The 15,087-nt window shown below is 44.1% G+C and overlaps 1 long non-coding RNA gene across 1 annotated transcript; it reads right to left on the reverse strand.

Moving 5' to 3' along the window:
* Window positions 1-10,779: 10,779 nt before the first annotated feature.
* On the reverse strand, window positions 10,780-12,226 carry LOC121871207. Its single transcript, XR_006089845.1, has 2 exons — window positions 11,946-12,226; window positions 10,780-11,332 (listed from the first exon to the last, which is right to left on the reverse strand). It is a non-coding gene; the product is annotated as an uncharacterized LOC121871207 (long non-coding RNA).
* Between the last annotated feature and the right edge of the window lie 2,861 nt (window positions 12,227-15,087).

Here is a 15,087-nt window from a genome sequence, read left to right on the forward strand (position 1 = left end):
ATGGGCCGATTTTTCAAACTCAAAAAAAAAAAATTCGACTCCGTATGACACACCCTAATATGTCATACCCTACCCAGTCTTTGACCTCCCCCCCCTAGTGTTCAATTATTTGAAACTGCCAACAAACTCCTGAAATTTAAATCCAAATGCTCCACAACCCCAATTGACGTCCCAATCAAAATTTACAAGGAGTTTGCAATCGAACTTGCCACCCCCCTTAGTTCTATTATTAATGCATCCATCAGACAAAGCAAATGCCCTAATGAAAGGAAAACCGCATTTGTCACCCATATCCCCAAGGTCCTCATCCCACAGTCCCCTAGCGAGCTCAGGCCAGTTGTCATTACCCCCATACCTAGTCTAATCTGTGAAGACTGTTTATGAGTGGGCATTTGCTTGTATTTATCAGTCAATTGATCCACAGCAATTTGGCAATATAAGGACCTCCTCTACATCACACTGCTTAGTTAGTTTCCTGGATTTCCTGCACAAAAACCTGTGGAAACGTAAGACATCACTGGCCGTTGCTCTTGTTGATTTCAGGAAGGCTTTTGACCTTGTTGATCACTGCACTCTTATCAACAAGGCCATTGCACTAGGGCTGCCCACCAACCTGGTCTCATGGCTCACTGATTTCCTAAGTGGGCGTCGTCAGGCAGTCAGGTACCAGGGTTCTGTCTCCACATTCCAACACCTCACCTGCGGTGTTCCCCAGGGGACCAAGATGGGACCACTGTGCTTCCTAATCCTGGAAGAACATGGATGACTGCACTGTGGAGGTTACAGTGGACAACACCTCACCGGACTACTCATCGCTACAAAGCACCCTGGACAGGCTACAGGAATGGACTACGGAGAACAAGATCACCATCAACCACACCAAAACCGTAGTCATGCTCATCAATACCGCCACCACTCCAGTGCAAGCTCCAGCAGTCACAGTGGGTGCTCATCCTCTCCAGTTAGTGCAGTCTGCCAAACTCCTGGGTGTTACCATAGACCACAAACTGGACTGGAAGGCCCATGTAAATAACACAATCAAGGCAGCCTTGTACCGACTCTACATGCTCCAACGACTCAGGTCACTTGAGGCAACCACGCCAGAGCTGAGGACTATCTACAACGTCTTTATTCTCCCCACATTAACATATGCGTCACCAGCCAGGTCATCTTCTCTCAGCTCTAAACAACAACGTCAGCTAGAGAAGGTACAAAAAAGGGCCTGCAGAATCATGCTCGGCATAGAATACTCCGGCTACAACAACGCTCTCTCCATCCCTGGAAATGCCATCCCATAGTGACCTCCACCACCAAGCACTAGCAAGGTTTGGCAGTGGATTACTGCACCATCCTCGTCATCGCCACCTTCTGCCACCGGCACTCCTCCGTCCACCTCGCGCAGTACACCACTACAACAAAATTCAGCCAATAAGAGCCCGCACTGATATATATAAGAATAGCACCATCCCATCTATTGTTAAAATAATACACAACTCCTGATTTATGTAGAGTACAGCCCTGTAAATGTATTGAACGTATATCATTATGTCTAAATCACATGTAAGTTTGTATATTTTCAGCCACAAAGCTACAACTCAATTAATAACCGTTTAATATTATTATTTTATACACACACACACACACACACACACACACACACACACACACACACAAGACCCTTATGTGAGCAGAGATATATTATACATAACGTCCGAGCAGGTTTTAAAACATCAGTAAAACATTTAATTAATCTTACCATTAGCACCAATACTGTACCAGATGAACATAATTTTGCCTGAGTAACACCTATCTACAGTATAAGAAAGGCCACAGTTAGTATCCTGAGTATTTTATCTTAGTTCTGGAGAGAGCAGTGTAAGTTCAGGTGCAAAAATATTTCCGTGATTAGAATATGTTGTACATTTACCAGTCGGGCTTTAAGGGTTCTCACAGAACTGACACTAGTTTCATCCATCTCACTGACTATATCAGGATCCAAATAGCTCATGGAAAATACACAGAAATTGTAACGTTAGATTTACAAAAAGCCTGCGACACAGTGGATCAGGATATACGAGTACAGTGTGAAAAACTGCAGGCTCTTGGGATTGGATCTGTCGGTTGGTTTATCCTATCTTAACAAAAGGAAACAAATCGTCACAATTGTAAACTTTAGTTGTAAACTGATGAATGGCCTTTTAGTTCCAGGTAAAGAGCCACATGATTTAACTACAAAGTTTCGATATGAACTGGAGTCATTCAAACAATAGCTGTTAGACAACAAATTACACCTATATCTTCGTATGACTGAAGCAATATTATTTGGATCAAAATTAAAACTGAAGGGTAAACGAATTCAATGTACTATGTGGGAATGTATCCGTCTCAACTACACGGTATACTGAGTGTATATACCTGCCAAAGTAACTGTAAACTTGTATGATGATTTTACTGTATTATTATTATTATTATTATTATTATTATTATTATTACTATTATTATTATTATTATTATTATTATTATTATTATTATTATTATTATTATTATTATTGTTATTATTATTATTATTATTATTATAACACTTGCTTTTCAGCTACTTCTTAGTTAAACCAAATAAACTTAACATGATAATGCAACCGGACAACCTATCCTACATTAACCTAAGCTGAACCAATCTCATCCAATCCAGCACAACCAAACCCGCCCTGACATAACACAATCTAACCCAATATAAACTAATCCAACCAAACCTATCCATCCCAATCCAACGCATCCCAATGCAACCCAACCCAATCTACCCATACCTAAACTAACCCTACTCAAACTAATCCACGCCAAATACACCAAACCCAGCCTAACCCAACACCAACCTAAACAAACTCAACCCAACCAAACCAAACCAAACTAAACCAACCCCAACCCAACTTAGCCTAACCTACCCCGACTGAACTAATTTTTTGGGTGGTATGAGAGAGAAATCCCCCCTGAAAATATGCACAAAGTGAAGGGGAGTCCCGAGAGTCCCCTCAGGGTGCATGGAAGATATTAAGTCTCAAGGTTTCATGACCTTGGAGTACAGCGCTGACTGTCTGAACCACACACACACAGACACGCAGATTACATACGGTATAACACGCGCGTACCAAAATATGATACTGTAAACTCTCTGCTTCACAAGAAAGGAAACATTTTAGATTACTTTGGCTTTACATCAGACCAAAATGAAATAAGCAGCTTATTTTTCTGCAGGCCTCTCCATACAGTGTACCTTTAGACTAACACAACTAACACTTAACCAACACCTAAGCAAAAAAAAAATAATTAAATAAATGAAAAAAGTGACTACCCTCCCAGTTACACAAGGACCTGGGCGGGATCACTAACTCCAACAATAAATTTAAATAATAATAATAAGCAGCATTATATAAATATACCAATACTAATACAAAGGTCTGACGACCCAAGGGAGCAGAACAAATATAAAACACCAATAGGAAAGATGAAGCGATCTGGTTGAGCCCAGATTCTTTCTACTCCTACTGTATTTCAGTTTCACCACTCTTTCTTCAACCCCTAATAATCTTCTTTCACCTCATAACTAATGACTCCGTACCGTACCGTACAGGATACCAGTATTCTTGGAGCAGTCATCTCGACCATAAGCCCGTCAGCAATATGAAAGTTGTAAGTATCACCACCGGTCTTTTCTTACCTTGGTGGTTCTAATGAAACTCCACCTTCTCTGATCCTCCACACGAGGTTTGACGTTACTGAACAAGTCAACACATTAATATAGTGAGACCATATTAATAAGTTTTTGTTCAATAAAGGACATACAGATATTTGTTTTGGTGTGTAATTGCCGAGACACTTAATGTGTATATGTAGTATGTTTTAAGCATATAAGCAAAAGTTTCCTGAGAGAGAGATCTAAGTTACACAAGAACTTGTCATTGGTCATAAATACGATACTACAGTATATTGATATTTTCTCCTTCCAGGTATCAGCTGCTCGGTAACACAGTAAACACTACAGTATAATTCACCCCGCATGACAAATGCCGAATATTCTCAATAATGTACAAACATCACCGTCTGTTTTACCACACATGCCTGACACTTTTTCCTTCACGTTGCAGCTGTGTTTGGTGTCTGCCGTGGTGGTGGCCCTCGCTGCCCTGATGGGGTCTGCCCGAGCTATACCTGACCCCTACCCCTTCGCTCACCCTGATCCTTCTCCCCTGGCTGACCCACACGACAGTTGGGGCCCTTGGCACAATGACAATTAGGGTCGTGGCGGCTTCCTACCCGGTCATGGCGGTAGATAACATTGGTAAGTCAAAGAATCTGTCTGTAGCTGCCCCCTGACCGAAGACTCCCCCACGAGGCAATGGAAAACCCAGTCGTATGAACTAACGGATCACCTGAAGAATTGTCACCCCAGAGTTTGGCAGGGTGACAATTCTTCAGTTGGGATATCCTGGGGTGATGATTCTACAGGTGGCAACACCTGGGGTGACAATTCTTCAGGTGGGGTCAGGACCCCACCACACTCTCCTATTTGGGTTTTCGGTATCGTCGATACGAGCAGGAGCCCTTCAATTGGCTACATGGAAATTGTCGAGACAAGGGATGCTGCCACCCTTCTTCCTATAATACTCAAAGTCGTTCAACAAGGATCAGTCATTCACAGTGATGAGTGGAGAGCATACCGCAATATTCAAGGTCTTGGATACACGCACAGAACTGTGAACCACTCAGTCAATTTTGTGGATGTGAATACTGGTGTGCACACGCAAACGATTGAATCATATTGGAACAAGAACAAGAGTTACATCAAGACCATGCATGGCTGCAAACGAAGCTTTTTAAATTCTTACCTTCAGGAATTCATGTGGCATGATCGTTTTTCTGATAATCCTGTGGAAATTATATTTCAACAAATTGCTGTTCAGTACCCTTTGTAATATGCATCATGTACTGTATTTTGGAAAATTGAGTAAAGTATTTTGTTTTGTATTTTGGAACACGGTGTATATTATTTTTATATTCACTGTGGGCTGGGGTGACGATATTTCAGGTAGAGCAGGCTGGGGTGACAATTTTTCAGCTGGGATATCCTGGGGTGACGATTCTTCAGGTGGACATTCTGGGGAGACGATTCTTCAGGTGATCCGAACTAACTACGTGTACAAGTATATATCATGGAAACTACAACTATGAGAACAGATAACTAAATCACTGAACATTAAGCAAGATTACAAGACCTGGTGGACTGCAGCGAATATATCCAGACGAGACAATTCACAACCATCTTGCAGCATCTGCAACATCCATCATATCCAGCGTTTAAAACCTTCAACATCCAGACTCCCTTGGGTCCTGGTTCCTCCTTGCTGTATGATATTTACGAGCTCTGTGTAAAGTGTATGAGAAGAACAAATAAAATACTGCCATGATTGTAAAATATATTTTATCTCCCAAAGAGAAGCTATCAGTAGTAAAAGTTCTGAGAGTATATTTAGTAAAGCAATGTCAATCATCACCAGACTATATTTATGTAATGCACACACACACACACACACACACAACTACTAAATATGTCACTCGGACTCGAGTATGACGGTCATCCAGCCATGAGACAATATGAGTTATAATGGATGTCACCTTCGTTGGTGAGCTCTGAGGCGACTAAAGAGGCTGACACGGGACTGGCAGGGTCGTTCACAGCTGTTGCACACGTGGATGGCTCCATGTAGCGAGGGAGGGCCGGCGGCAGCGTCTTTCCGATGATGGAGCTTGTCTGCCTCGGTTTGCAGTCGGGCTAACGCGAAAGTATTGAGACCTTCTCGTGTGGTGTTCCTCCAACAATTGCGGTGTGTAGTAATCGTCTCCCACGTGATGGGATCGATTTGGCACTTTTTCAGGTTTGTCTTAAGACTATTCTTATACCTTTTCAGTTGCTCGCCAGCGATACTTTTACTATTCGTTAGGTCACTAAAAAGTAGTAGTTTTTCATGGATAATGGTAGCTCCGATGCTCCTGCAGGCGGTGTCAGCGAAAAAATTGGCCTTCAGTCTCTTGTCTTCCCAGGGAACTCGGAGGATGTAACGTAGACTACGATGGTGAAAGTTTTCAGGTGCCTTGAGGTGCCTCGTGTATGTAACCCATGTATCGCTGCCATATAGCATGGTGGGAAGGACGACTGCTCGATATACGTGCAACTTTGTAGATAATTTCAGCTCCCTACAGCTAAAGACACGGATACGGAGTCTGCCAAATGTTTGAGATGCACATCTGATCCGATGTTGAATCTCTTCATCGATGTCCGCAGTGGTGAACAGGTGGGAGCTGAGATACTGAAAGTGGGTAACATTAGAGAAGGTAGTACCGTTAAGCTGGATGGATGATGGAGGCATGGCTGAATCAGGGGCAGGCTGAAAGAGAATCTGAGTCTTACGTAAATTCACCTCAAGGCCTTAGTGTGCATACGCATCTCTGTAGGTGTTCAGGATCTCCTGTAAGTCACGTTCAGTGTGAGCGACAAGGGTGAGGTAGTCTGCATACTGAAGTTCAGTAATGGAAAATACCGAAACCTATGTTCCTGCCTGGAGTCTTTTTATGTTGATAAGATCTTTCATCCGTTACTCGATCTCCACCCCGTCGGCTAAATTGGTACTGGCACGAGTAAGGAAGCCAGCCAAGAAAATCGAAAAGAGAGTTGGCGCCAGTGCACATCCTTGTTTTAGCCCTTTTGGATGGGGATTATCTCAAATTGGGTGCTATTTTGCAGGACACTGCCGTCCATGCCATCATGGAGGTGCTTCACAATTTTGGTGGGCAGCCAAAACAGCTGGGGGTCCGCCAGAGGGCTTCCTTGTTGACCAAGTCGAAGGCCTTGGTTTGCTCGATGAAGGCCATGGACAGATCACGGCACTGTAATGTGCACTTTTCCTGTATCTGGCGGGCAGCAAAGATCATGTTAATGGTGTGACGTGATGGTCTAAAGCCATATTGAGATTCTGGGTGGAAGTTTTCCGCCTCAGGGAGAAGTCTGTTTAGGAGGACTCGGGCGATATCTTGACAGTTACGGACAGCAGCGAGATGCCGCGGTAGTTGCCACAGTCTAACCGGTCTCCCTTGTTCTTATAAATATTGACAATGGAGGTGCCTTTAAGAGCTTGGGGGATTAACTCCTTTTCCCATATATTCTTCAGGAGACATTGGAGATGGCTAATAAGCAGAGGTCCTCCTACTTTATACACCTCGGCTGGGATTCCATCAAGCCTTGAGACTTTGTTATTTTTCATCTGTTTGATTGCAGTAGCTACCTCATCCAGGGATGGAGGATACCTCAGATGGGTCAGCTCTGGATGCTGAGAGCACTGCTTGGAAGTCAGGACATCCACATTAGTGTTTTGGTTGCGTAACGAATGGTAGGGCTCTTTCAAGCGTTATCGGATGCCTTCCTCATTTTTAATTAGGGAGTTACCGTCAGATGAGCGGAAGGAGCTTTGCCATGAGTAATTGGCCCATAAAATGTTTTAGTGGGATTGAGAATTCCTCGCATCTTGTGTTGATCGGCAAGTTTTTGAGTTTCATGTGTTTTATTCTTAAACCAGCCGTTCTTTAGTTTGTCAAGTTCATTCTGGGCCGCCGATTTCATCTTGCGGAAGGTATCAGCTTTGGTCCTAGACCGAGACTTGGTTTATCAGTCAGTTAAAGCAGCACGTTTATCATTGACGAGTACATTCATTGCCAGTGTATTCTTTCGACCTGGCCGAGAATCTCTCTATAGATTTTTGTCTGGGCAGAGTCTAGAAAACCCCAATCGGCACTGGAATTTAAGTTGTTTGACATCGGGTTGTTTATCATTCCATGTTGAACTCCTCTCTGAAAGCATGTGTTACAGTTGGATCCTCCAGACGCTTAGTGTTAAAACCTCGGTGATTTCTTTCTCTGACAATGATATAGTCAATGATGCCAGTGTTTGCATCGTGGTTGTTGTCATGAACCCTTGAACTTATCGGCCTGCCTAAACAAGGTATTCGTGATAGTGAGGTTGTATGCAGCACACTTGCTGAGGAGGAGTAGGCCGTTGGGATTACAATGCCATATCTGGCATTGAAGTCAGTAAGAAGCACAACCTTATCTACTCTGGGGATAGAGGTTAGCACTCTGTCAAGGTCGGCATAAAATGCCTCCTTGATGTCATCCTCTGCATCCGGTGTTGGGGCGTATGCACTCATGAGAAAGGCATGACGTGAGTGATTCAGTGAGATTCTGAGCATCATGAGGCGCCTGTTAATCGCAACAGGCATATCAGTTACACTGTGAAGGATGCGTTGACTGATGGCAAAGCCAACTCCATAAATGTAGTTTCTCTCCTCAGCTGGCTTACCCTTCCAAAAGAAGGTATAGCCAGACCCCCGTTCTGTGAGTCGACACTCATCTGGGAGCCAGGATTATAATTGTATTTTCGACGTCATTAGGATGACCTTATTGCATGGGTGCAGTTGCCCAGTCAGGTTAATTCTTTAGGCATGATATGTTTAGGGCACCTTCTCTAGCCCCTCCCCATGTGGGGTGAGCAGAGTTTCTCCTCCAAATGGCTGCTCAGTCGCATAGACAGGACCGGATTGCACTGCTTCCTAGATCCCAGTCCATAAACGACCTGCTTGTCTGTGCCGCCCATGTTCAGAGTTGTGACTAGAGACTCCTGGCAGCCATCTCTGCTCTCCCCGTCACAGCTTGTCCGTCTCCATGGGACTTTTGGGGTACACGGGGTTGATGATAATGACGAGTATGATGAGCTGGATGATGGCTGCACGTGAGTTGACAGATGTGGTGAGGGAAGAGCGCAAACTGCCACCACACATCTTGGCTCTCTCTTTTCCTGATCCAGTGGTGCAAGTGTTGCAACGACTGGGGAGAGGGAGAGTTGCAATTGACTGCCAATAGCCCAGTTTGATGGGTTTCGCCCTAGTAGCCTGTCCATCATGCATTGCCTTTGTCCACCGGTTTAGTCGTTGGGTTCCCATATTGGTCACCTCTTCTCCCTATACCGCCGTCGGGGTCTTGTTGGAGGTCTGTAAGCATGTCCGCCTCATGTGGGGCTCCACCGTAGATTTTTTGTTCCGGATTTACCCCTGTAGCCTTATACCTACCAAGATTAATGCACAAGCCAGCCAGGCAGTGGTTGGTAGGCGCCACGACGTTTCCAGGTGAGAGTGCACCTATGAGCCGTCCCTCTGGGGCCCACTGCTACTTCAAGATCCCCAACTGGTCTACCCTTGGCTCACAAGGCACCCAGTTACCGTGTGTTGCCACGAGGAGGAACATCAGGAGTCTTGAGGGTGAAGAGGCTGTGTACTGGCACGGGAAGACTAATGCAAGTTGCTTCCCTTTTCGCCACGAGGGCTAGCCAGCGGCGGTAGCTGAAAGCTAGGGGAAGCTAATAGTTGTTGCACCATAACATTAACATAATGCTGCGACAATAGACGCATTACACCGCCCTGCACACGCACGCACTCACGCACGCACGCACGCACCTTGTTGTTTCATGCTCAGACAACGTATTTAGTTATAATTCTTTATGCTGACCTCAGGCAGTCGGAATCAAAAATACCAAATGATCTGTTCTGTATAAAGCTTCTACACTCCCACCCTGACAGAGCACACAGACACCACACTCTCACACCAGTTCTCCTAACACCCACTGGATGTCATGAAGCAGAAAAACATGTAACTTTTAAAATGTGTGACGCTTTTAAATTGTGATACAAGGCATAACGTCTTCGATGGTGACTGTATCTTCGCCAACTATTTATAGAACATATGGTCTTCTTATACTAGGAAATTACTATATCTTACTCACATAACACTGTTTTATTAACCCTCGTAGCATGTACTTATGACGTCACATGCGCATATGTGACGTCACACCTGCACTGTGCTGAGGCCTAAAACTACCACAAGCCACTTAAAGATGTTGCCAGTTGTGATGTGTCTATTGCTTGATCGTTTATACTGTGAACAGATCAGGTAAAAGAAGGTGTCCTACTGGAGACCACCGTTTTATGCTGATCAGGTATGTTGTGTGTGTGCATAAACATGTGTGTACAGGAGCTACATGGCAGTATTTTAGTTGTACTAGCTGGCAGTGTTTCTTCATTATGTCATCTTTAGAGAACAAACTCATCCCCAAGAAACTAACAAGTACATGGGAACTGGATTTTCTGAAAACGGTGGACATAAGACAGAAATGACAGTAAGGATAGTGAACCACTGTAGGAGTGTTGGAGAGCTATTTCCCCCTCTGAGTCATCCTCCTGTGCCCCAGGAAGCTGAGAAGACAACTTTAACATTGTATTCAAGCCTATATTAACATAGGGAGCAGAAAATTGGGTAATGATATCCCAAAAAAAGAATAGAAACAAATAGCTGAAATGAGAATCAAACCAGAAATGAAAAGGTAAGACAAGTGTCGGAATTGTGGAAATTCAATTAAATTAGAACTGCACCAACACCTGCAAATGATGAAAGAAGACTGTTGATAGATAGAGAGATGCAGTGCAAGAAACTCTATAAATACAATCTGCTATTCATGGAAGTAGTAAGATGCGCTGATGTGTTGGGCCAGAGTGGAGGAGGACATGCGTCCGGTTGATACCATTAAAGGGCTGAGTAACCTACAAGGGAGCTGAAATAAGAAATATGTATACAGTACTCAACATCTTAATACTCTAATAATTAATATTTGGGGGAACTGAAAATTAATTCATCAAGTTATGTTTATTTGCTCTTCATACACAGTTGTCATATTTATTAACTACACAGAAGCCAATTGGTTAGAGTCTAACACCCACGAAGAATCAGGGACTGAAGTTGGTGGATGTTGGAAGTGTTGAAGGCAGGTGATGGAGGTTAGTTGTGAGGCGCCGGTTGAGCTCTTGTAGTTGACGGAGTTCGCTGCAGGACATTAACTCTTGGTAATAATCCTTCTCCAAATTTACCATTATAATTTAATATTTTAATGGTTTTATCTCCTGCGTTTTATAAATTTATGGGTAAATCTTGCGGTTGTTCCATTATCTGGCGGAGTCTTGAGTCTGGGAGGACGACGAGTACCAGCTTACCAATGACCATGGCCATAGCCGTACCTACGTCTTGGGCGATAGCCATATCCATAAAAGTGGCTTGCCAGAGGGTCAGCCAGAGGGTCAGCTAGAGGAAAAGGGTCAGGGTCAGCGAAGGGGTAGGGTTCAGGCATAGCTCGGGCAGACCCCATCAGGGCAGCGAGGGCCACCACCACGGCGAACACTAAACACAGCTGTAACGTGAAAGACAAAATGTCAGGCATATGTGGTAAAACAGACGGTGATCTTTGTATATTATTAAGAATTTTCGGCGTTTGTTATGCAGGGTGAATTATACTGTAGTGTTTATTGTGTTACCGAGCAGCTAATATCTGGAAGTGGAAACAACACAGAGTAGCATTATTCACCCCTGATCCAAGACCTCGTTGTTTTTAAGGTCTCTCTCTCTCTCTCTCTCTCTCTCTCTCTCTCTCTCTCTCTCTCTCTCTCTCTCATACACTCAGTCAAATACCAATGGTTTCTTAAAAACCACAAACTTGTTAGTGTGGATAATTTTCACATTAAAGATACCTCAGTTGACGCTATGTATCCATTTAACTAAAGAAGATAACCCCGAGGTGCTCAAGATAACAATTTATGCACATTATATTTGTATATATTAAACACTGAACAGACTAGAAAATAAAAGACAACACGTTAATGATGATATACGAAAACAGTAAATAAACAGGAATTTGAGAGAAAATCGGATTAATAAATTCAAAACTCTACAGAGGATTAATGAAGTTTGAGGTTGAGATACAATGAGGACCTCCAAGGCAGGACAAGACTGGAGGTGATACTCACAACCTTCATGTTGCTGGTGGAGGAATGGTCAAGCTGACTGCTTCAACAAGACTGTGCTGTCCTAGTGAGGCGCCACACCTTATATACTCCGGTCCAGAACCCGGACCCGCCAACAACCACTTCCTTCTACGTAAGGAAAAATATCAATTTCTGGTATACTCTGGGGAATACGCTCCTCTTTTGTTGGCGATTTACACACACACTAACACTAGACTCTATCTTCACGTATTATGTACGATTAATCTTTAATGGTAGATATCTCATTATAACGTTCAGATAAAAATTCCCGGGAGAGGAATGAGAATTTGCTTGAGTTCCCAGAATGACCCTAGCAATGGGAGATATGGGAGGGGAAGGGAGAAATTTGGGTTAAGAGGAAGGTGAAGAAGGCGAGTTAGAATGATTAATCCAAGAATGTGAAAAGAAAACTCCATGAAGAGGGCAATGTGATGAATAGTCGTCACAAACAGTAAAGCATACCCCCTCTATGGCTCATCGTGCAACCTAATAGCATGATTACATTTCAGCCATCTTATTGTGTGAAGTATTACTATACATATCTGCAATGACTTATCGTATGAGCAGTTAGTAGTAATATTACCAAATATAAGTTAGTCTATTATGAGTTGGTCATAGTAGTATAACCATATCTCCATTAGTTTCTCCTGTTAGCTAATACTAGTACTATAATCATATGTCTACCATTTTTGTGTAAGCTAACAGTATAACCGTATCACTTTCCGGGGTTATGGGTAAGTTATAATTAGCATAATAACCTTGTTGTCTGATCTAGTACAGTACAAGAAGTATAACCATATCATCAGCTTTTTTGTGGAAACACCCAACAGGATCATAAATATCCTTACCAATGCCGGGAAAGATACCTATCCTTTCTCAATCTATCTGTGTTACATGGCACCAGGCCTAAGTGGTTGACACTCTGAGCTGACTTATATTTATTCTCTGTAGTAAAGTGTCTGTGCAGTGTCAAACACATTTGCCTGCCCTCGCGTGCTCTACCTTGAGTAGAGCTGGAGAATCATGAGTACGTTTCATGATGAAGATCATTGTTGAGAGAGAAACTATTTTAGTAGTGAATGACGTCTCGGAAAACCATAAGTCTATAAGCACAACGCCAGTTTTTCAAACATCCCCTTGAGCTACTACACCTGTGACTCCACAAAGAGCAGCGTAATTAATATTATTTTGTGTTTTATTCTGTTAAGTGCATCTGATTGTGTGTCTGACGTGTAAAAATTATCGTGTGTATGTGTTTATCATTCAATTGTGTCTCGTGGGAGTAACATGTATGTGTATGATGGTGGTGCTGCATGGTGGTGGTGCTGCATGATGGAGGTGTTGTATGATGGAGGTGCTGCATGGTGGAGGTGCCGTACGATGGAGGTGCTGCATAAAGGGGGTGCTGCATGAAGGTGGTGCATGAAGAAAGTGCTACATGATAAAGGTGCTGCATGAAGGAGGTGCTAAATGATGAGGGTGCTGCATGAAGGAGGTGCTGCGTGAAGCAGGTACGGTACGATTACATGGAGGTTCTGCATGGTGGAGGTGCTGCATCATGAATATGCTGCATCATGGAGGTGCTGCATCATGGAGGTAAGGTATGATGGAGGTGCTGCATCATGGATGTACGGTATGATAAGAGGTCCTGCATCACGGAGGTGCTGTATTATTTAGGTGCTGGACGTTGAAATTGCTGCAGCAAGGAGGTACCGCAAGATGAAAGTGATACATCATAGAGGTACTGCATCATGGAAGTGCTGTATGATGGAAATGCTGCATTTTAGAGATGTTACATCATGGAGGTGCTGCATCATCGAGGTACTGCATGATGGAAGTACTTCATGATGGAGGTGCTGCATCATCGAGGTGCTTTATGACGGAGGTGTTGCATGGTGGAGGTGCTTCATGATGGAGGTGCTGGACGTTGGAGGTGCTGCAACGAGGATTTGTTTCATGATGATGTGCTGCATGATGTAGGTGCTGCATGATGTAGGTGCTGCATGATAAAAGGGCTGCATGATGGAAAGTTGCATCATGGAGGTTCTGCATGATGGAGGTGATGCATGATGGAAGTGCTGCATGATGTATGTGCTGCATCATGGAGGTGCTGCATCATGGAGGTGCTGCATCATGGAGGTACTGCATCATGGAAGTAATGCATGGTGGAGGTGCTGCATCATGGAAGTGCTGCATGGTAGAAGTGCTGCATGATAGAGGTGCTGGACGTTGGAGGAGCTGCATGGAAGATTTGTTGCAACATGAAGGTGCAGGGGTGATGGATGTGCTGCATGATGTAGGTGCTGCATGATATAGGTGCTGCTTGATGGAAGTGCTGCGTGAGGGAGGTGCTGCATCATGGAGGTGTTGGATGAGTGGTGTTGCATGGTGGAGGTGCTGCATGTCATAGGTACTGCATGATGGAGGTGCTGCATGGTGGAGGAGTTGCATGATGGAGGTGCTACATTGTGGAGGTGCTGCATGATGGAGGTGCTGTAAATTGAGGTGCTGCGTGAGGGAGGTGCTGCATCATGGAGGTGCTGCATCATGGATCTGTTGCATCATGGAGGTGTTGAATGAGTGGTGTTGCATCGTGGAGGTACTGCATGTCAAAGGTACTGCATGATGGAGGTGCTGCATGATGGAGGTGCTGTTGATTGAGGTGCTGCATGATAGAGGTTCTGCATGATGGAGGTGCTGTAAGGTGGAGGTGCTGGATGGTGTAAGTGCTGCAAGATGGTGGTGCTGCATGATGGAGGTGCTGCATGAGGAAGGTGCTGCGTGATAAGGTGCTGCATAATGGATGTGCTGCATCATGAGGTGCTGCATGATGAAGGTGCTGTATGAGGATGTAAAGCATTATGAGGTGCTGCATGATAAAGGTACTGCATGATGGTGGTGCTGCATGATGGAGGTGCTGCATGTTGGAGGTGCTACATGATGGAGGTGCTGCATGATGGAGGTGCTGCATGATGGAGGTGCTGCATGTTGGAGGTGCTGGATGATGGAGATACTGGATGGTGGAGGTGCTGCATGATAAAGGTACTGCATGATGGAGGTGCTGCATGTTGGAGGTGCTGCATGATGGAGGTGCTGCATGATGGAGGTGCTGGATGAGGATGTA

This window comes from Homarus americanus, unplaced genomic scaffold (assembly GCF_018991925.1).
Source record: "Homarus americanus isolate GMGI-L3 unplaced genomic scaffold, GMGI_Hamer_2.0 scaffold32583, whole genome shotgun sequence".
NCBI lineage: Eukaryota > Metazoa > Arthropoda > Malacostraca > Decapoda > Nephropidae > Homarus > Homarus americanus.